Source organism: Oreochromis niloticus, linkage group LG3 (assembly GCF_001858045.2).
Source record: "Oreochromis niloticus isolate F11D_XX linkage group LG3, O_niloticus_UMD_NMBU, whole genome shotgun sequence".
Classification (NCBI taxonomy): domain Eukaryota; kingdom Metazoa; phylum Chordata; class Actinopteri; order Cichliformes; family Cichlidae; genus Oreochromis; species Oreochromis niloticus.
In genome coordinates this window covers 20,351,609-20,375,014 of record NC_031967.2, presented here as the reverse complement: position 1 = coordinate 20,375,014, position 23,406 = coordinate 20,351,609, and the positions used below count along the sequence as shown (strand labels likewise).

Here is a 23,406-nt window from a genome sequence, read left to right as displayed (position 1 = left end):
TGTTGTTGAATCTCTTCCACTCACTCAGGTTTCTCCTGCTTGCTGTCATATTTCCTTTAAGCTGTTTGAACACTTTGTAAAATGTGTTTCTGTTCATATAGACTGAGATTATTATTCTTTGTATAAACTGAGCTCACTGTTCAGAGACTGTACTACATGTTCACTGAGAGAAAATCTTTCTTGAACAGATAAACCCCGTCCTGTCCTCACTGTGTCTCCATCATGGCTGCGTCCTGGAGCCTCAGTAACTCTGAACTGTGAGGTTGAACATCCGTCTGCAGGATGGAGCTTCTACTGGTATAAAGCTGTTCCTGATCTGAAAACATACAACTATAAATCCTCCAGTTATGAGCTGCTACCTGATGGCAGTGGGACTGCACAGGACTCCTACATCATTCATGGACAGACACACACAGCAGGATATGTGTGCAGAGCTGGAAGAGGAGACCCAGAGTATCACACTGATCACAGTCAACCAAAGTTTGTCTGGTCTGCAGGTCAGTTTGTTTCTCTCTGTCCTTTCAATAAGCTCATGTTAGGTCATCATTTTTATTCACCAACATTTAGACCATTAAAATCTTATTTCCATGATGACCATTGAGATCAGTGTACATCAATATGATTTACAAAAGAACTGAACTGAATATTCAAACCAAACTGAATTTCTCTGATTCCTTTTCTTATTTCTCATGTGTGATAACATGAAAAACCAAAGACATCTATGAGATTTTTAATGTTTTCTCTTTGAATACTTTTACTTTGATATTTAAACTCATGTTACTGTTTGTACTGATTATTTTTACTTAGTGCACAGACAGGATTTACACAGTTAAGACTCTTTGTTTAGTGCTCAGGTAGGTGTTCAGATAAAAAAGTCAAATATAGTTAATAAAGAAACAAAGATGTCAGCAGGCAGGTTAACAGCTCTGACAAATACAAGAAAAACACTGACTACAGATGGACGCTAGAAGAAGACGTCACAAATAACAGCTGCTGTTATTGTTCATTTAAAATATCCTTCAAAGGTTTTTAGTTTTGGTCCTGCTGCTGCAAAATATCTCACTGTAGAAGGAATCTGTGAAACAGACAATATCACAGAGTTATGACAGAAACATTACAGCAAATGACTGAAGTGTGTTCAGAGTGATCTGTATCAGGTGGATGATGCTGAGAGTGATGACTCAAAGCTCATGATGTCACATGACGTGTACCGAGCTCTACATGAGCTGCCAGCAGATAAAGCATGTGGGTTAGATCATCTTAAACATGTCAGTATTCGGCTCCTTTGTTTTCCATTGATTTGACTGTCTGTGTGATTCAGGGCTTGTGTTGTCTGTTCTATTAGTGCTGATCAGGGTTAAAGCTAAAGTCCCGTGAATGATTTGCCTTTAACCTCAGCCAGTATGATTTGAAAACTGGTAGAAAGAATTCTGCTGACAGATTAAGCTCCAACGCCCCAGGTTAAGAGTTATGTAACCCATGATGTCAAGCCTTTTATGCAAATATCACCATGTGTAATATCCACAGAAACCTTAAAATCTTATCTAAATTAGAGTGACCATATTTCGATTTCCAAAAAAGAGGACACTTGGCTCAGTCATGAAGAACTTGCTTAAAGAAACATATTTAACATATTTAAACGATGCCTTCTCTGTGCAGTTAATGAATTGAGAAATAAAATATGTCATATTGGCTTTTACAAGTCAACAAGTGCAAAAAAAAAAAAAAAAATTAAAAGCCTCTGGAATAATAAATAATGGTACAGAAATGGCTACGGGCCATTCGATCCCTATACAACCGTTGTAAGAGTTTGGTTCGCATTGCCGGCAATAAGTCGGACTCGTTTCCGGTGGGTGATGGGCTCCGCCAGGGCTGCCCTTTATCACCGATTCTGTTCATAATTTTTATGGACAGGATTTCTAGGCGCAGCCAAGTGGCGGAGGGCTTTCACTTCGGTGGCCTCAGAATCTCATCTCTGCTTTTTGCGGATGATGTGGTTCTGTTGGCTTCATCGGGTGAGGGCCTCCAGCTCGCACTGGAACGGTTCGCAGCCGAGTGTGAAGCAGCGGGAATGAGGATCAGCACCTCCAAATCTGAGGCCATGGTTCTCAGCCGGAAAAGGGTGGAGTGCCCACTCCGGGTCGGGGATGAGTTCTTGCCCCAAGTGGAGGAGTTTAAGTATCTCGGGGTCTTGTTCGCGAGTGATGGGAGAAGGGAGTCGGAGATCGACAGACGGATTGGTGCTGCGGCTGCCGTGATGCGGACGCTGCACCGGTCCGTCGTGGTGAAGAGGGAGCTGAGTGTAAAAGCGAAGCTCTCAATTTACCGGTCGATCTACGTCCCGACCCTCACCTATGGCCACGAGCTGTGGGTAGTGACCGAAAGAACGAGATCGCGGATACAAGCGGCAGAAATGAGCTTCCTCCGAAGGGTGGCTGGCCTCTCCCTTAGAGATAGGGTGAGAAGTTCGGCCATCCGGGAGGGGCTCAGAGTAGAGCCGCTGCTCCTCCACATCGAAAGGAGCCAGTTGAGGTGGTTCGGGCATCTGACAAGGATGCCCCCTGGGCGCCTCCTGGGTGAGGTGTTCCGGGCATGTCCCACCGGGAGGAGGCCCCGGGGCAGACCCAGGACGCGCTGGAGAGATTATATCTCTCGGCTGGCCTGGGAACGCCTTGGTGTTCCCCCGGATGAGCTGGAGGAGGTGGCTGGGGAGAGGGAGGTCTGGGCTTCTCTGCTTAGGCTGCTGCCCCCGCGACCCGATCTCGGATAAAGCGGATGAGGATGGATGGATGGATGGATGGTACAGAAATAATGCCTCATCTGCATAAGAAAAATTACCAGTACCGGGACGGTATGAGGAAAATTTCTTTTGCAGTTCGTCTGAAAAGATGCACACTTTGGGATGTTTTAAACATCTTTAGGCGCATTGCTGCGCGTTGTCTGTCCGGTCTGTGAGCGCAGAACAAGCGCTTACAAAGTAGCAGGATGACGTCACACATATGGGTCCTCTATCGGACTATAGAAAAACCCGGACATTTTTATCAATCTCGAAAATCCCCCGGACGGAACGTGAAAAGTGGACATGTCCGGGGAAAAGAGGACGGTTGGTCACCCTAATTTAAAGTCTCAAATAAGCCATTTCTACAACCACCGAATACAGCAAAAATAAGTGATGATTTAAAGAGCAGTTACATAAATGTGAAACAAACATAACCGATCCAAAAATTCTCCAGACTCCATGTAATGATATAGACAAAGGCTAGTTAGCTTCTGCAGCTATTTGCTTCTGCAGATTCCAAAACACTTAGTTTCACCACGCGCTGACCAAGATTCACTGAACCAGCCTCAAAAGAAGACCACAGAAAAGCTTCTGTTAGTCTGAGTCAAAGAGGGGATCAAAAATCATGAGAGTCCTGGTTTACTGGTGTGCCAGTCTAAAGTAGTGATGGGATTTCCGGCTCTTTTTAGAGAACCGGCTCTTTCGTCCCGGATCACTTAAAAGAGCCGCTCTTATTATTAACAACAATTTATTATTAACAACAATATAAAATTATGCACAAAAGGAATTACTAATATAAAAAAAACATGATTTTATTTTCTAGCGTTAACTACAAGTTAAAAAAGAACTAACATAAATAAAATACACTTCAGCTAAATACTTCTAATTTATTTTCCCAAACCACGCAGAGCCGCAGTACAAGGACTAAAGAGCCGCATGCGGCTCCGGAGCCGCAGGTTGCCGACCCCTGTCCTATGGAGTTCGTATGTGTTTTGGAGTTTGTACGTGCTTTGTCTCTAGGGGCCACCGTAAATATACTTTTATTTATTCACTCCACTTAAAATGTAATAAATAAATCATATAATACAAAAAACAACTATTTACATTTCAACTTTTAACTATTTAAATTTTCAGCTTTTTCCTTTTAAACAAATTTAAAGTGAAACAAACACAAAACACAACAAACCACAACACAATTAAATATAAATGAAAATATGAAAACAAAAAGAAGATGCACATTCTCTGTCATATGGGCCTGCATGAATAAACTTTCTGAATCCTTTATCATCTGCAACTGAAAATAGTTGTGGATGATTACTATACCTTTCTAATGTGACGTTGTTGTCCCTGGCTCTCTTTCTCTCTCTCTCCCTCCTGTGCTACTGAGTGTAACTACCGCCCCTCCCCCCTCATCCCAGCGTAAAGCACAAGGCTCGTGTGCGGAGTGAAGCGGAAAAAAGTGCGAGAGAGAGGGTGAGAGAAAGACAAAAAAACCCACGGCTCGCAATAAGGAGCCGGCTCGCGTCGTTCACTTCAAAGATCCGGCTCTAAGAGCCGTTTCGTTCGCGACCGACACATCACTAGTCTAAAGTAAAATGGGGTGATAGCATTTCAGTCCTGTTTGAAGTGAGCTGAGTTTCTGTAGGAAAATGGTCAGTATGTGTTCTTTTATTTATTTTTTTAAAGTATTTTTTTATGTGATTTAATTTAATTTTTTTTATTCTGGACCATTGAGTCTGTAGTAAACATAAAATGTTCAGGCTAAAAATTAGTTTGACCAAACAAACTCTGTATCTTAAGTGGCCTGTATTTGTATAGCGCTTTACTAGTCCCTAAGGACCCCAAAGCGCTTTACACATCTAGTCATCCACCCATTCACACACTTATTGAAGTATCTTATTAAAATATTATCACTGATCTTCAGAACAAAAGCTTCAAACAAATATTTTCACTGTGATATTTTGAATGCTAACATCTGTGAGCTTTGTCTCTTCACTGCATGTTGTTTCCAGATGTTCATTCAGCAGCGTCTCTCACAGTGAGTCCTGACAGAGTGCAACACTTCACCTCTGACTCTGTCTCACTGACCTGTGAGGGAAACTTCACTGAGTGGAGAGTGAGGAAGTTCTCTGAGGACGGCCGACTCTCTGACTGTTGGAGAATGACTGGATCCACATGTAACATCTACACATCAAAGTCAGATACTGGAGTGTACTGGTGTGAGTCTGGATCAGGAGAGTTCAGCAGTGCAGTCAACATCACTGTACAGAGTATGTTATTATACATTTACTTCTTGGATCTGAATGATTTAGACGTCACATGAACATTTGTCCCAGCTATGTGAAGTAATTCTATGTGGCAAAACAAACAAAACTGAGACAATTTTAGACAAAAAAGCATCAAAATATTCTTTGTTGTTGGTCTCATTTCACTCGATCTTTTCATAATCACGTTTGTAAAAACTTGCACACAGTAATCTTATATTTTCTCTGTTAGAATAAAACTCTTAAAAGCTCAACATCTCTGTCATCACATTAGATGAACTTTTATTGTCTCCATTCAGAAAAATGTAGGCAAACACATCATGCAAAATAACACAAATATACAAATGTTTATAATTTCACCTAAAACCATTAAATTATGTCACTGTTAAAAGTTTGACTCCTGCAGGGAAGATGAAGGGAGCATCCAACTATATTTCCATTCCTCATAATCAGATTTAGAATTTGGGATCTGAGTTTGACAGAAAGTTTGCCAAACCATGTAGTGATACCATAACAGATTCAACAATCTCCTTATAAAACTGTAACATGATGCATTTATTTACTCCATGAACTCTCAGCCTTCTAAAAAATGCAAATGGTGACTATACGAATGATCCACATGATGAACCCACTGTAACTGAACATCTAAACACTGAAATGTTGTCACTTATTCAAACTTCTCTCCAGTCATTAAAACCAGGCTGAGATCTCCGAAAGGAAAATCTCAGAAAATCTCTCTGAAGCCAAGTCTGCCTGTAGATCATGAGACATGACTCACAGCTTTTTCTAAAAGGTTTGCATCAGCTGGTCTGACTGAAACAATATGTTTGTTTTTTTGTTTTCACAGATTATTATGGTCCTATCCTGGTGAGTCCTGTTCATCCTGTGACTGAGGGAGCTTCTGTTAGTCTGAGCTGCAGTTTGAAAACACAAAAAATACTTTCCAATGTGTTTTTCTATCACAATGACAAACTTATTCAAAATGATACCCGAGGGGAGCTGAAGATCTCTGCAGTGTCAAAGTCTGATGAAGGTTTCTACAAGTGTCAGTACTCAGGAAGAGAGTCAGCACAGAGCTGGATGTCAGTTAAAGGTGAGCAGGATCAAAACATTTGATGGATTTTTCTAAATGAGTTTCATGCTTGAGAAATAACATCATACTATCTCTTTAAATGTTTGAAGCCACCTGGGTCTATTTAGTCAGAAGATTTATAAAACTATTATATAATATCTCTATAATGTCAGGTTTAATATCGTTGTGATTCAGGACTCAGAGGATTTAATCAGTGAAAGTTTCTTTATTCACACAAAGTATAATTCATTTAACACAACAGATTGTGAGCTTCAACTCAGTCAACAAGAACAAAACATAAATGAACCTAAACTTAAGGAGCGAGTCCTACAAAAACATCTTAACTGAGGTGAGAGAGACAGGCCAGAGGAGCGGACATAACAGCGTGAGGGCGGCAGATCTGTGGGAGAGGAGAGAGCAGTTAGGGCAGGAAATCTGAGGGAATGTGACAAGACAGAGAGTGTTCATAAAGTGGCTGCAACAATGACTTACTTGGAGTCCAGACTAGGTGGGAGTAAAGGATGAAGGCAGAGGTCTGTGGAAACTGCTGAAGGGTGGGCAGGCAGGCAAGTGAGGAAGAGGCTCTGAGGGGGGCAGCAGTGGTGGTGAATAGGGGGGTAATGATCCAAGGTGGCAGGCGTCTGACTGGAGGTGAATGATGGCATGAAAACGAATCTTGAAGCAGGAAGGCACTGAAACAAGGGGAAAATCTGTTAGCATACAAATCTTATTTTCCTAGAAAGGATCCCAGCAGACCTGCCTGGTTACCTCACTGACGAGCTGCAGTCATGTTAACTATCCATTAACATTTGGCTTACATCCACCGAGGTCTTCAAGGTCAACTTTATGACTCAATAAAAATCCTTATAACAAACTATGATTCTTACAAAGGTGCTGTGTCTTGTCAACATATAGAAAGTACTGTATAAAGATTTAAAATATCATTTGTTTGACCTCTGACCTCAATTTTACATTTCACATCTGCCTTTGTTGCCATGTTGAAAAAAATCTGCCTTTGGACTTATTTTTACTGCACTACAAACTTCTCACAGTACAAATAAAACAAAATAAATAAAATCCCCACAGAAAATACGATACTGTCCCCTTAAAAGTAAATACTGTCAACAGAGTGAGCTGTCTTAGCAAAGGTTTGTGCTGTCAGAGTGTTTCTTTTATATAATTAATTATTGATTGTTGTTACAGTAACTGGACCCAGTTCATCTCCTGTGTGGTTGATGGTTGGACTGGTTTGTGGAGTCTCTCTCATTATTATTCTCCTGCTCTTGTTGTATCGCTGCAGACAGTCCAAGTGTAAGAGCCTCTTCTTTTCATGCTGTATTAGAGAGTTTATTTACTACATACACTTTAATTATTCACACATATACATGTATCCTGATCTCATGACACTAAATATCAGTGGAACAATTTATACATGACAAACATGTGTAATAACATTTGTCTCTTTCACAGATTCCTGCTTCACCAGGTTGGTAAAATACTTTTTATTATTATTTTAAACAAACATCAGTTACTTTTGAGTTTATTGTGTTTATTTCCTGTTTTAGGTCGATCCAGTCTGAGAGTCACAGTCCGGGCTCCTCCACAAATCATGGAGTCAACCAGGATGAAACTCATGTGTACGACTCTGTTCATCCTGGTCAGTATTTAATCCATCTTTATTATCATTATTAATATTGAGAAATAAATCAGTCTTCATTAGCAGTAACAGCTTTTAGGTTCATTTTGTGCTCAGCAGCTTTTTCAAAGAACGTTTGTCAAAATCCAGCAAACTGACACATGCTCATGAAATGAGAATTAAACAGGATTTTACAACCTGATTGTATCTTTAACTCGACTGAAAGAATCCAATGTTGTTGTTTCATATCAGAACAACACAAACAGTAACAACATTATGGGATCATGGTTTGAAAATATCTTATAGTCCTGGTTTTGACTTAAACAGAATTATTTAAACTTTAGTTTTTTATTGAAATGATTAATGTGACCCTCGCTCATCTTTTCTCAGGTACCAATAACCTCTATGACTCAGTTATGCCGGTTGAAGACAACAGAAATGGTGCAGTATATGTGCTGAAAACACAGAGCAGTTAGAGATGAAACTTGTTTTTGATTTAATGAAACTAATTCCATGTGAAATGTTTACAATCCTGCAACTAAAATATGAACATTTCAGGATCAGATGAACATCAAGATGTCACATACGCTCTTATTGAACTTAAAAACTTTGAAAAGAAGCGTAAGTACATAAAACGTGCAATTAAATGTAAATGTAATGTAAAAATACAATAAATAAACATTTAAAAAATGTAACAGTTATTTCCTTATGTCCAACATCTGATCAACTTTGCAGGGAAGCATCATAAACCAGAGCAGAGTGCTGTTTACTCTGAGGTGAAGACGGGAGCTGCAGGTACAGTCACAACAGTCTCATTCAGTGTTTGTACTGAAATGTGTCATTTCATTATGTTGCAGCTAATTATAGGTCAACATGGAGTTTAGTTATTCACTTACCAAGCTTAGCTACTACACACTACCACTACACATAAGAAGAGTTAAACAAATAAACCTGACTTAATGACTAACCCACCAAAACCCTAAATGACTGCAGATTAACATGATACTGTGTTGTTGTGGTCATTCAACACACTGAAACACACTAGAGAACAAATTTATTGAGTGATTCAGAAACACAGCAGGTCAGAAGTTTTGCAAAGAACTCAAAACAACTTCTTGCACAGTTTGAGTTCAGTCTCTTCATCAGATCACAGGTTAATCTTTTAGGTTGCCTTTTATTAAAGTCTTTAATCAGTGAGGCAGAAAAGTCAGTTTTTTAGCTGGATTTACTGAATCACAGCATCCACAGCTTCTGAACCAGACCACTAATCACAAAACCAAACACCATCAAATAAAACACATATTCTGAGTGTGCTCGATCACTGGAGGCACAGCAGAGCACTGTTTAAGCTGGTTTTTTTTTTTGTTGTTTTTTTTGATACAGGATGGAAACATGTGTATGTGGAATAGATGTAGGGCATATTAAATATGAGTAAGGGATGAAAGAAGGGAGTGATGCAGATGGCAGATGAGTATAAATGGAGCTGTTTAGGAAGGTTTGAGGTTCTTTCTCTAGTTTGCTGCAGATGAGTAACATCAGCAACATCGGAAGAAAGCACTGTGGAGTTCACAGTCAAAAGTTTCAGTTGCCCAATCACTGTGGAGTTATGAACTGAAATAATTATTTTTTTGTCTCTCAAAAGAGTTGGAAGACTTTGTACTGTGTTACTGCTTCCTTATTTGGACTTTCAAATCAGACTTGATCTGCAGAGATTAAATCCACATGTGTCCAACAGCTCTGTGTCATATACCTGCTGATCAAATGTATCCTGAGCTCTGACTTCTCTTTTAGAGGACAGTCTGATGTATGCTGAGGTCAAACGCCCCAAAAAAGAAAAAGCCAAGAAGAAAGCAGGTAAACAAAGTCTGCCATCACCTCCAGTGAATGTTGTTCAACATGTTTATCTGGTCTTAAAATCTTCTTTTCACTCACAGGAAAATCAAGTCCTGCAGCTGATGCAGCAGTTTATTCTGAAATCACATTAGGAAGCTTTCCTGGTAATTATGCTTCTGTGCAGGATGAGTTATTCTTCAAGTTATTAAATGGCGAACATCCTGAAACTTGGACATTTCTGTTCTTTGTGTGTTTGTCTTACAGGTCAGTGAGGAGAGCTGCAGCAGCAAAGCCAAGAAGAAGCATTTTATGAATCCACTGTTGCTGCTCTGCTGCCCAAATATCAGACACACTCAGTTTTTTGTCACTTTTGTTAAGATGACATTAAATAATAATATGACATAGATATAGTATCAGTGGTGTCCTGTGATTTGTATGGCAAGCAGAGACGATATTTGTAGTCTCTGTGAGGACCACCTTTCTATGAAAACTAAATTAAACTAAAAAAAGTTGTTTATGAGGTCAAGAATAAGGTCTACTGGTGATTTAATAAGTAAATAAAATATATTTATCACAAAAAAGAGCTCCATGCTCTGTGATCAAATGTTTGTGCATGTTGGAGGTATTTTCCCTCTTTGTTGTGATCAGTGTTGGTGTTGTTACTCAAAGTAATGAATTACACTTGTTACACAAAAACATTTTTGAATTAAAAGTAAAGCAATATGTTACTCCATAAAATAACCTGAAATACACAAGCTAATAATCTCCATTTAACAATAGAAACCTGATGTTATAGTCACACACCAACACAAATGCTTATCCTATTAAGGACACCGATATGATTTTTCTCTTAGTATTCAGGACTGAACCTTAAAGTCGACAGCACCAAGCAAAGATGAAGCACAGAGAGAAGCGATCTTCATGGTGATTCTCTGTAGAAACATGAACAGGTAGAAACAGAGGCTGCAGTCTGACTGCTCCTCTGTTTGTTACCTGCTGTAGTTCAGGTCCTGGGTCGTGGGGTCAGCATTCACTCAGCTTTAACATCGCTCTTGTTTCTCGGCTAGGTTAGCATTAGCATGCTGTCTGTGTGCAGATTCTTTGACAGAGCCAAAGTTGTGTTACCAGCAGAGTGCAGTTATTTTCTGTTCTGGAAGCATGACAGGTTGTGCTTTACTATCACGCTCTTGTCCATTTACGCAATAAAAATAAGAGTAATGTCCATATTCACACTCTGGAGTACCCTACTATTTTCATCCTTTGCCACAAGGCATGATAAGTTTATAATTAAACTACTTGATTCTTATCCCTACTCACATTTTTCTATTTTGAATGTGGGCTCCAGTAGATTTTCTTTGGGTAGAGGCCGACCCGGTACTGTTTGTGGGTTTACACAACTGAATTCAACTTATGTCAAAAGATGTTTCACAAGCTATTGTGGCTGAGGACTTTTAGGACTCACACTTGCATACTTCAATCCACACACAAATAAGAATCAATCTGACCACACATAAAACTATTTTACAAGTGTGTGCATCCACAAATGAATAAATACTGATCAGTTATGCACAATTTATTAAGTTTAGCTTCACAAATCCCATAATTTTCTCTCTCAAAAACCTTTCTGTACGTACAAGTGCCCGCTTTATTTCAGGATAAAAACAAACAAACAAAACCAAAAGTTCCACACTAGAAGCAGAACAGACATGAAGGCGCTGCTGGAGACCAGCGCTACGAGGACTAAAGACCAAACAGTGTGGTTCACAAGAGTCCTGCCAGTCATGCAGCCACTCTGTGTGTGTGTGTGTGTGTGTGTGTGTGCAGAGCTTCGGTTGATGCTGGATCATTGTAGGACAAACAGTCAGTGTCACTCTGGCTTGTAAGACAAGACTTCCTTTTTGTGTGTGAAAATTACGTACCCTTTTTCTCCTCTATGTCCAGGAATCTTGGGGGGGGGGGGCTCAGAGACTTTTTGTAAATACTTCTGGAAAAGCTGTGGAAGGAGGCTTTTTTGTATTTGGAGAATCAGACCAGGAGCTGGGGATTACACTGCTGTGGATGTCACTTTTTTAACCGTTTTTTTTTTCTCTCACCATTTTCACTTGTAAAAAATTCCCTGTTTCTGCTAAGAAAGTGCAGCTATTGAGTCCTGCTTCCCTGCTCAGTGGCAAAACCTGAAACTATTGGCTTAAAGTAGTTTGGTCATTCTCCTGACATCAACAAGGCATTTTCACCCAGATAACTGCCACTCACTGGGGACCCAGATAACTCAGACCAGCCATGTCACATCCAATCACCTTTCTTCCTGATGCTCAGTTTGAAGATGAATAATATAGCAGACCAGTTACTAATAAAATGAGTCAATGAAATGTGGCCAAACCTGAAAATTAGACTTAAAATCTTCCTTTCTAAGAAAGTGTATAATTAGTTTATTTTGGACATTTCATTTTCAAGCAGGAAGCTCAGAAAACCCCTGATGGCCGAACAGAACAGTGATCTATTCAAACTGAAGTCTGAAGTCTAAATTTTCAGCCAAATGTCTAAATTTGAAGAAGTGGATTTCAACGTCTTGTTAAATTTAAAGATGGTTCCAGATGAGATCTGTAGAGGTCGACCAGGATCTCTGAGTTTAGGGTTTCACTACAGTTAAATTCAATATCTCCATAAATTCATAAAAGTTACACAGTGCATGTTGGGAAATAATACCAAAACTTACATGGTGCATTATAAGATACTACAAAACAACAACATTACTGCATTTCATTGCCTTTTGTGACGTGTGCAATGACAATAATTCTATTCTAACAACAAACAAAGTAAAACTCCTGTGCCGTTGTTTTTGAATGTTTGTGTCTCTGTGAGTTAGTCATGTGACACAGTGGTGACCTGTCCAGGTCTGCTTCTCAATGGAGGAGTAATAATATTTAAAAAACAAACAGACAAATAAAGCAGAGCTGCACCTCACAGTGTGTACTGATGATGTTTTCGCACCCAGCTGTGTTTTGTTCCTCCAGGAAGCCACATGTGGGACAAGAACAGGACAGCGAGTGATGGCTCAACATCATCAACGGCCATGACTGGATCATCAACTCACAGAGCTCTGGACACAAATATCCACTGCGACCTAACTAACTTGTTTTAATGATCAGACTTTTCTTTCTTTCTTCAATAATTAGTAATTAATAATAGTAGGAATGTGTACATACATGAACTCAACATACTTCTAAATGGAGAGCAATGTGCCCTACTGAATAAATTAAAGGTAGCATCACAATACAGCTCCAATAAAAGCTTTAAAGCAAATCATAAAGCCAATAAAATCTAATCAAGCCCAAACAATCTTAAATCTTTACTCAGATTAAAATACAAGAAAAGGTGAAGTCAAAGTCAAATGTATTTATATACCATGTTTAAAACAACAGAGCTGATCACAGTGCTCTACATTCAAAATAAATAACTTTTAAAAAACTATGTAAAATCCAGAAAAAGTGAGAACAGCAAACAACATTAAAATAAAATAAAAAATAACATTCACAGCTTCATATTAAAACACAAGAGAGATGCACGAAAACTACAATAAAAGTATCTGACATTAAATGAATCATGAAGCAGCTTTTTCATTTTTTAATATCAAATAATTATTTTATTTTATTTTTTATTTATTTATTTATTTTTTTACACAATATAGATCTTTACACTCAGACAGCAAAAGTATTTGTTGGTGTTTATACCAGCACTTCCTAATGTAACTCTGCTGACTTTAAGTTGCTGCTATCAGTTACTAAAAATCACAGACTTTTCTCTGTGGAACAGGATACATTCAAAGTTTTATATTAAAGCTCAACAATGAATAAAAATATCAACTGAATATAAAGAGCATGAATCTGAAACAGGACATATGTGTGCTTTATGCTAAAAGACAGTACCAACTATATATCATGTTATTATTCAATATAATTAACACTAAAGACTGAGTGTGTCTGATATTTGGGCAGCAGAGGAGCAACAGTGGATTCATAAAATGCTTCTTCTTGGCTTTGCTGCTGCAGCTCTCCTCACTGACCTGTAAGACAAACACACAAAGAACAGAAATGTCAAAGTTTCAGGATGTTCGCCATTTAATAACTTGAAGACTAACTCATCCTGCACAGAAGCATAATTACCAGGAAAGCTTCCTAATGTGATTTCAGAATAAACTGCTGCATCAGCTGCAGGACTTGATTTTCCTGTGAGTGGAAAGAAGATTTTAAGACCAGATAAACATGTTGAACAACCTTCACTGGAGGTGATGGCAGACTTTGTTTACCTGCTTTCTTCTTGGCTTTTTCTTTTTTGGGGCGTTTGACCTCAGCATACATCAGACTGTCCTCTAAAAGAGAAGTCAGAGCTCAGGATACATTTGATCAGCAGATATATGACACAGAGCTGTTGGACACATGTGGATTTAATCTCTGCAGATCAAGTCTGATTTGAAAGTCCAAATAAGGAAGCAGTAACACAGTACAAAGTCTTCCAACTCTTTTGAGAGACAAAAAAATAATTATTTCAGTTCATAACTCCACAGTGATTGGGCAACTGAAACTTTTGACTGTGAACTCCACAGTGCTTTCTTCCGATGTTGCTGATGTTACTCATCTGCAGCAAACTAGAGAAAGAATCTCAAACCTTCCTAAACAGCTCCATTTATACTCATCTGCCATCTGCATCACTCCCTTCTTTCATCCCTTACTCATATTTAATATGCCCTACATCTATTCCACATACACATGTTTCCATCCTGTATCAAAAAAAACAACAACAAAAAAAACCAGCTTAAACAGTGCTCTGCTGTGCCTCCAGTGATCGAGCACACTCAGAATATGTGTTTTATTTGATGGTGTTTGGTTTTGTGATTAGTGGTCTGGTTCAGAAGCTGTGGATGCTGTGATTCAGTAAATCCAGCTAAAAAACTGACTTTTCTGCCTCACTGATTAAAGACTTTAATAAAAGGCAACCTAAAAGATTAACCTGTGATCTGATGAAGAGACTGAACTCAAACTGTGCAAGAAGTTGTTTTGAGTTCTTTGCAAAACTTCTGACCTGCTGTGTTTCTGAATCACTCAATAAATTTGTTCTCTAGTGTGTTTCAGTGTGTTGAATGACCACAACAACACAGTATCATGTTAATCTGCAGTCATTTAGGGTTTTGGTGGGTTAGTCATTAAGTCAGGTTTATTTGTTTAACTCTTCTTATGTGTAGTGGTAGTGTGTAGTAGCTAAGCTTGGTAAGTGAATAACTAAACTCCATGTTGACCTATAATTAGCTGCAACATAATGAAATGACACATTTCAGTACAAACACTGAATGAGACTGTTGTGACTGTACCTGCAGCTCCCGTCTTCACCTCAGAGTAAACAGCACTCTGCTCTGGTTTATGATGCTTCCCTGCAAAGTTGATCAGATGTTGGACATAAGGAAATAACTGTTACATTTTTTAAATGTTTATTTATTGTATTTTTACATTACATTTACATTTAATTGCACGTTTTATGTACTTACGCTTCTTTTCAAAGTTTTTAAGTTCAATAAGAGCGTATGTGACATCTTGATGTTCATCTGATCCTGAAATGTTCATATTTTAGTTGCAGGATTGTAAACATTTCATATGGAATTAGTTTCATTAAATCAAAAACAAGTTTCATCTCTAACTGCTCTGTGTTTTCAGCACATATACTGCACCATTTCTGTTGTCTTCAACCGGCATAACTGAGTCATAGAGGTTATTGGTACCTGAGAAAAGATGAGCGAGGGTCACATTAATCATTTCAATAAAAAACTAAAGTTTAAATAATTCTGTTTAAGTCAAAACCAGGACTATAAGATATTTTCAAACCATGATCCCATAATGTTGTTACTGTTTGTGTTGTTCTGATATGAAACAACAACATTGGATTCTTTCAGTCGAGTTAAAGATACAATCAGGTTGTAAAATCCTGTTTAATTCTCATTTCATGAGCATGTGTCAGTTTGCTGGATTTTGACAAACGTTCTTTGAAAAAGCTGCTGAGCACAAAATGAACCTAAAAGCTGTTACTGCTAATGAAGACTGATTTATTTCTCAATATTAATAATGATAATAAAGATGGATTAAATACTGACCAGGATGAACAGAGTCGTACACATGAGTTTCATCCTGGTTGACTCCATGATTTGTGGAGGAGCCCGGACTGTGACTCTCAGACTGGATCGACCTAAAACATGAAATAAACACAATAAACTCAAAAGTAACTGATGTTTGTTTAAAATAATAATAAAAAGTATTTTACCAACCTGGTGAAGCAGGAATCTGTGAAAGAGACAAATGTTACTACACATGTTTGTCATGTATAAATTGTTCCTCTGATATTTAGTGTCATGAGATCAGAATACATGTATATGTGTGAATAATTAAAGTGTATGTAGTAAATAAACTCTCTGATACAGCATGAAAAGAAGAGGCTCTTACACTTGGACTGTCTGCAGCGATACAACAAGAGCAGGAGAATAATAATGAGAGAGACTCCACAAACCAGTCCAACCATCAACCACACAGGAGATGAACTGGGTCCAGTTACTGTAACAACAAACAATAATTAATTATTAATAAAGTGTAAAAGAAGCATTCTGAGAGCACAAATCTCTGCTAAGGCAGCTCACTCTGTTGACAGTATTTACTTTTAAAGCAACAGTATTGTATTTTCTGTGGGGATTTTTTTGTTTGTTTTATGTACTGTACTGTCAGAAGTTTGGACTTATTTTTACTGCACTACAAAGGCAGATTTTTTTCAACATGGCAACAAGGGGAGATGTGAAATGTAAAAGTGAGGTCAGAGGTCACACAAATTATAATTTAAATCTTTATACAGTATTTTCTATATGTTGACAAGACACAGCACCTTTGTAAGAACCATAGTTTCTGTGTTATATGTGTTCTTGGCTTTTTCTCTTTTGGGGCGTTTGACCTCAGCATACATCAGACTGTCCTCTAAGAGAGAAGTCAGAGCTCAGGATTCATTTGATCACCAGATATATGATACAGAGCTGTTGGACACATGTGGATTTAGAAGTGGATTTAAACTCCTGACAAGTACAATACATTTAAAGAAATTGAAATAAAAATCAACTGTTAGCAGCGACACTTCAGCTTGTGTCTTATTTGTGTGTGTGTGTGAGTGGATGGAGACTAATAAACTCTGGCCATCTGAACTCAGATGAATCTCATTGCACTCACTGCTGTGTTGAAATCCAGCTCTCCCAGGTACTCATTGCCAGATTGTTGAACTACTCAGTTGGTACGTCTTGATGCATTCTCAATCATCCAGGAAAGTAAATCTCCAAAAGTTGATTCTGTTCATCTGGACCAAAACGCTACGTCCAGATGAACAGAATCAACTTTTGGAGATACTTAGTTGGTAGCATCACTAAGACCACATGACTTGTGTTGTTTACGTACTCACCTGCTAAACTAAGCAGCCTTACCTACCGAGTCTGTCTTCTTTGTCTGAGATCCATTCTGGCACATCAGCCCATCTGCAGAGACTTACCTGAGAGCTGAGTCATTCTAAGTTTTGGATTTATGGAGCTTTTGACAAACTAACCTGTTAACAGAACTAAATCTGTCCATTACGGAGACCTTTGGAAAAAATCACCTCTGAACTGACTAAAGTCAAATCAAATCAAATCAAAGTTTATTTATATAGCACATATTAAAACAACAGTGTTGACCATAGTGCTTCACAGTCAGTCAAAACACAAGACAATTAAAACAAACAATAAAATAGGACAACAAACAATAGGTAACAACACAATAAGCTAAAATCAGCCAACTAGTTAGAATCAAAGGCCAAAGTAAACAGATAAGTTTTAAGACGAGATCTAAAAGACTGGATAGACTCGGCCATACGAATATGTACAGGGAGGTTATTCCAGAGTCTAGGTGCCACAATCGCAAAGGCCCGGTCTCCTCTCGACTTCATTCGAGATCTAGGTTGTGCAAGGAGCAAGTGATTGGATGATCTAAGTGCTCTGTTGGGATTATATAGGTGAAGTAGGTCAGAGAGATAGGTGGGCGCTAAATTATTCAGAATTTGAAAAGTGAACAAAAGAATTTTAAAATCTATGCGATATTTAACAGGGAGCCAATGTAGTTTGGCTAAAATAGGAGTTATGTGTTCATGGATTCTTGTACCTGTTAAAAGACGCGCAGCTGCATTTTGAATTAACTGAAGCCGATAAAGAGAAGAGTGTTGGAGGCCCGAGTAGAGGGAGTTACAGTAGTCCAATCTGGATGTGATAAATGCGTGAACAAGCTTTTCAAGTTCCTTTAAAGGAAGGAACGAAAGTGATTGTGAGATGAACCTGTTAAACTTTCGACAGCCGATCTGATGAAGAGACTGAACTCAAACCTTAGAAGAAACTGTTTTTATTGTTCTTTGCAAACATTCTTCTGTGTGACCTGCTGTGTTTTCTGAATCACTCATTACATCATTACACTCATTACATACAGTTCACACTGTTCACACAGTGTGTTTGTGTTTGAGTCTTTTGAACGACAACAATAACACACATCAAGAGTATCAGGCTAAATAAATACCAGACTTAATCACTAACCCAAAAAAGCCGAACTGACTGCAACACTTCTTGTGTAAGATGAAACAGAGAAGGAGCAAGAAACAGTAATATAATATATATGTAATATATGTATTTCAGAACTGGCACAGACACATGAAAAAAAGCTATTTAATTTGGGGTCATACAGGTGGATCATAGTGTATATAAAGCAGACAAAATAACACAAAACTGTGACTGTACCTGCAGCTCTTATCTTCACTTCAGAGTAAACAACAGTTTCATCTGGTTTATGATGCTCCCCTGTGAAGATGATCAGATGAATCCACAAAAGACAATCATACTTTCTGAAACAGTGCTCAGATGTTTCTAAACCATGTTTTTGTTGAGTGTTTTTAGTTTTTATTTATTTATTGTTTACATTTTGTGTCATTTGTTTACTCACTTTTCTTTCCAAAGGTTTTAATCTCACTAACAGAGTAGGTGACATCTTGGTGTTCATCTGTTCCTAAAATCAACATATTTTTAGTTGCAGGATGAAACATTTGTGGATTCTTTCAGTCGAGTTGAAGAAACATTCAGGTTTGTAAAATCCTGTTTATGTCTGATTTTATGTGCATGTGTCAGTGTGCTTTTAAAAACTGCTGACCACAAACTGAACCTAAGAACTGTTTGTGTTAATGAAGACTGAATAAAAAGGTCAATATTAATAATGATAATATTATTTAAATGCTTTAAATACTGACCAGGATGAAGAGAGTTTGAGAGACTCAAAAGTAACTGATGTTTGTTTAAAATAATAATAAAAAGTATTTTACCAACCTGGTGAAGCAGGAATCTGTGAGAGAGAGACAAATGTTATTACACATGTTTGTTATGTATAGATTGTTCCACTGATATTTAGTGTCATGAGATCAGAATACATGTATATGTGTGAATAATTAAAGTGTATGTAGTAAATAAACTCTCTGATACAGCATGAAAAGAAGAGGCTCTTACACTTGGACTGTCTGCAGCGATACAAGAGCAGGAGAATAATAATGAGAGAGACTCCACAAACCAGTCTAACCATCAACCACACAAGAGATGAACTGCATCCAGTTACTGTAACAACAAACAATAATTAATTATTAATAAAGTGTAAAAGAAGCATTCTGAGAGCACAAATCTCTGCTAAGGCAGCTCACTAAGTTGACAGTATTTACTTTCAAAGAAAAAAATATTGTATTTTCAGTGTATTTTTTTATTTGTACTGTGAGAAGTTTGTAGTGCAGTAAAAATGAGTCCAAAGGCAGATTTGTTTCAACATAACAACAAAGGCAGATGTGAAATGTAAAAGTGAGGTCAGAGGTCAAACAAATGATAATTTAAATCTTTATACAGTACTTTCTGTATGTTAACAAGACACAGCACCTTTGTAAGAATCATAGTTTCTGTGTTATAAGGATTTTTATTGAGTCATAAAGTTGACCTTGAAGACCTCGGTGGATGTGAGCCAAATGTTAATGGATAGTTAACATGACTACAGCTCGTCAGTGAGGTAACCAGGCAGGTCTGCTGGGATCCTTTCTAGGAAAATAAGATTTGTATGCTAACAGATTTCCCCTTGTTTCAGTGTGTGGTGGGGCGTGTGTAACCCGTTCAAGTGTTACGCCTGTTGTCGTTGCGTTGTGTTCTGGCGTAAGAGTAAGAGGCAGGAGACAGTACTGGGTCTTGGCTCTTTACTGTACATCTGCAACACAGAAATAGTCTTATCTGTGTGTGTCATGCGTCTGCCAGTGCACCTCTCCTCCGGCCATGCTGAAAGGAGCTGTGCCTGCAGCTTCATTAACATTACAATAATATATCAGATACAACAAATTGTTTTAAAACATTAACTTAAGCTCTGAAAAACAAAAAGCACAAAATAAATAATATGTCACTGAAAAATCATCAAAAACAACTTATAAGAACAATAAACAAAATAATTCAAAAACAAATAAACAGTCAGATAAATACAATTCAATAACCAGGACCCAATACTTTGGTAATTACAATTCAAACATTATACTTAAGTTCAATCATATTAATAATCGCCATGCAACAGGCAATACAACACTGCACTTATAAAAACAATTAATGAAAGACTGCATCTCTAGAACATAAGAACATCTCCATACCTGCAACACAGAAATAGTCTTATCTGTGTGTGTCATGCGTCTGCCAGTCCACCTCTCCTGACGAAGGAAAAAAGAGTGCACGCTGTTAAAAAAAACTGCCGCGAGTATGCTCATAAGCCGCTAGCGATCAGGCTAACTTAGCATGCTAGCATTTCAGCTGCGTTCTCGCCTAAAACTCATTAAAAACATATTAGCGAACTCCGCCCTCCACAAAACTTATCCCGAATTAATCTCTTAATGACAAACAAAAACGCTGCGGTTCGGCTATATTTACATTGCAGCTTGGGCTCTGAACAAACTTTAATTAGCAGAGAGCAACGTGGCAGTGACTTACCTCCGGCCATGCTGAAAGGAGCTGTGACCGGGGCACACACGCACGCGCCTACGTCACTATGCAGCGCGCACACACACGAACGCACACAGACTCAGATCACACAGGTAGGAGACCGAGATGCAAAAATGACATATTTAATCCAAAAAAAAAAGTGTTTTGGGTGAAATTCACAAGTATTTAACACATATGTTACATTCACCCCCCCTGAATTTCACCAAAATCACTACACATCTGAATGGTACTGCAATACCAAGAGGCACAACGATGCTGAACTACCATCACCTCCGGACCAGGCAACCCAAGGATCTTATCCATAGTTCAGTTAAAAAACTATCCGTAAAACGGATTGAAAGAAGTTGGATAGGTTGATCAGGCCTCCAACCCTTTCAGAACACAAAGGTGCAGCCTACACCTCATCAAATGTGGTCCCATTTAACACGCACAGTGAGTGCGTCATGATGCCTCCAGGAAATACACATTCATAATACGCAATGGGATGACCAAAAAACAGTCTATGTCAGAGGCCGAGCCTCCCGTGGCGGTAACAGGCCCCATGTAATAGGCTTCTGGACCATGTTCTCTATCAGCCTGTTGACTGACTTTACCACCCGACCCGCTCTGGTAACCACTCTGCCTCGAACACTGGCACAGTCAGGGTCATGTCTCGGCAAGTTGGATGGCTGCCCAGGATACGGCCGACCAGAGGTCTGATTCATGTCCGAGCCAGAAACAGGAACAGTCTGCGGAACAGCAGCGTCCCCATGACAGACACCTGGAGCAGAAACTGTGCCAGACTGTGTCACATCAGAGGTAGCGGAACAGTCAACCGGAGTAAGAAGAGCAAAGTGCTGGGCCTGACCAGAAGGGCTTGCTGAAGTGTGAGTCGTGCAAGTCTGAGACTCCGGTAAGGTATTGTCCACGTCCGCACCATCACATGAACCGTGCTGACGATCCGTAGACTGTGAGGCATGCTCTCCTGCCACAGAATCCACATCCACCCCATGGCTCAAATCCGAAAGGACCCACAAGGAAGTCCCTGCTGCGGTAGACTCTGTCTCTAGACTGCCAGGGTCCTCCAGATCCCCACAAGCACTGAGATCCCCCTCACTGGAGAAAACGTCCAGAGACTGACTTCCCAATGAATCCTGAACAGGAAGGAAACTCACGTCCAACAGAAGGTTTCTGTGTACAACCTTACTCTGGCCTGAAGAGTCACTGATCCTGTAGATGTGGGTCCTGGGATGCCTCTCCACAACAGTATAAACCTGAGGTTCCTACTTGTCGGCAAGCTTCTTCTTGCCCCGCTTGCCTTTATTGGCAAGCAGCACGCGATCCCCAACATTCAGAGACACACCCTTGATTTTCTTATTGTACTGACGAGCCTGATGCTCCTGCTCATTGCTGGTGTGCTCCTGGGCAATCTTGGCAGCCTCAGACAAGTATGACAGAAGAAGCTTGGAGTAGCTGTCAAAGTCCACCACAATGGGATCATGCAAAACAGACTTGAACATAACGTCAACCGGTAGTCGTGGGACACGGCCGAACATCAAGTAGAATGGGGCATATCCAGTAGTCTCGTGAACAGTTGCGTTATAAGCAAAGGTCAATGTCTGAATCTGCTGCGGCCATTCCTGTTTGGCTCTGAGAAGGAGAGCTCGCAGCATATTGCCAAGTGTGATTGTGGCAGGATGAAAGTTATCCCTCAGTCCAACCCACTTTCAGCCTGGCGCATTAGGGGGCGCTAGTATAAATAGTGGCCATTTGAGTGTCCCTGGATCGCTTGCCTGTGACCTTCTTTTTGGTCACCTGACTTCCTGTTGGTGTTGCTGAGATTAGTTGCGGGTTACTTTTCTGAAGCCTCCATCGCAGCTGGTAGGTGTTTACTCATTGTAGTGTATATATTACTTTGCTTGATGGTAAACAGCTATTGTTTGTAGGTCGTAGCTGTAGAAGCCTCCTCTGAGCCATTCTGCTTACGTTCTATGTCACGGCTTACTTGGTACGTAATCAACTTCTGTTACGCTCTCTGCCTTCTGTTGTTCTTTTATAGTAATTATTTATTATGCTTTGCAGGAAGTGTGGGCCTTAGTGTTGCACCAAGCTACGCAAACTGAAGGGCTGCTGCTTTGCTGTGATCCTTTGCTTTGTTTTACTTTACTTTTACTGTCTGTTCCGGCTGCGAAGTTTCTTCGCTGCTGCTGCCAGCCTTTAAAGTGGACGTCGGCGTGGACAACGGCCATATGCATGCCACGCGGGTCGGCCGGCGCGCATACTGATTAACTGACTGGATAATTAACTTATAGCCGTGCAGACGGCAAGTCGGAGCACTACGGCGATTCTGTTGGCTCCATATTTTAGAATTTTACCCAGATTGTATGTTGTTTTACTGTTGTTTGATTTGTAGTTTGGATTTTTGTTACGCCACTGGTGGGAGGCCCTTTTTCTAGCTGCAGATCACCAGTGTGGTCTTGCAGTTGGGTTATCCCCCAGCGCTACATATTAGTTCTGTTGTAATATATTAAAATTTCCTTTGTTTCTTTTATTCAGATGCGGAGTGCCGACGTGGAGGAGACCAGGGTGCCTTGGTGGTGGGATCCTCTGAGTGTATACACCTGCCTTGTTTAATTTATTAGTGTGAGTGTGTGATAGTGTGCTGCACTGGTGTCTTGGTGTATTCTTTTTTTTTTGAGTTTGTGTGTGGCATCCCTGCCCTCCACTGGTAAGCCTCAGCTCTGAATACCT

At 39.4% G+C, this 23,406-nt stretch overlaps 1 long non-coding RNA gene across 1 annotated transcript; it reads left to right on the top strand.

Moving 5' to 3' along the window:
- Window positions 1-471: 471 nt before the first annotated feature.
- LOC112846481 (uncharacterized) lies at window positions 472-6,182 on the top strand. Its single transcript, XR_003219469.1, has 3 exons — window positions 472-497; window positions 4,792-5,049; window positions 5,891-6,182. It is a non-coding gene; the product is annotated as an uncharacterized LOC112846481 (long non-coding RNA).
- Window positions 6,183-23,406: the final 17,224 nt, after the last annotated feature.